The following is a 693-nucleotide window of genomic DNA, read 5'->3' as shown; positions in this document are numbered from 1 at the left end:
TGACTTAGAATCTTTTCTAAAATGAAGTTATATTATTTATCTAAAAAAGAAAAACTTATGTTCTAACAGTGCTGTCAATCTTAGTATCCCAAAATGCTACATACAATGAAAATAACTAGATCAACTGCTAACACTTTCAAAAACATTTACTCTGGCTATTCCTAGTCTCCTGTCACTGAAGATTTGATCCTCCAGCATTTGCTGTCCCACAGAGAATGCCTCTTACAAGAACTTGTGAAATTTACCATTTCAAACTCAGTGAATTCCAGGTGGGCCCTGATTAGGAGCTGTTTCTACTAATCTCTCTGTTGTTTAAATTTGGCAAAAAGGGTCTTACTGGGAAAGACTGAATTGCCTGTCATCTGCCAACATGAGATCAGACCAACTGGGTCATCTCAATCCAGCCACAAGGCAAAACCTACTGGGACAAATCTTATCCTGGCAATGAGGAACCATAAAGAAAAAGATGAAAGAAAAAAAAAAAACTTGAGATAGGCGGTGTATTGTCACATTCCAAATGGAGACAACCTGTTCTCACCTTTTCAAATGTCACTAAAGCAGAGAGGTTAAGAGAAAACACTTCTTAAGCATGGTTACTTGATGCCCATGCCTGTCTACCTTCCAATTGGACATTTTCTATTTTCTATGGTTCAATCTTCTTAAATACATTTTCTCCTCTGACATAATGTATAC

This window comes from Dipodomys spectabilis, unplaced genomic scaffold, assembly GCF_019054845.1.
Source record: "Dipodomys spectabilis isolate Male_0828 unplaced genomic scaffold, ASM1905484v1 ptg000708l, whole genome shotgun sequence".
NCBI lineage: Eukaryota > Metazoa > Chordata > Mammalia > Rodentia > Heteromyidae > Dipodomys > Dipodomys spectabilis.
The sequence above is the reverse complement of the archived record's forward strand: the minus strand, read 5'-3'. Positions refer to the sequence as shown.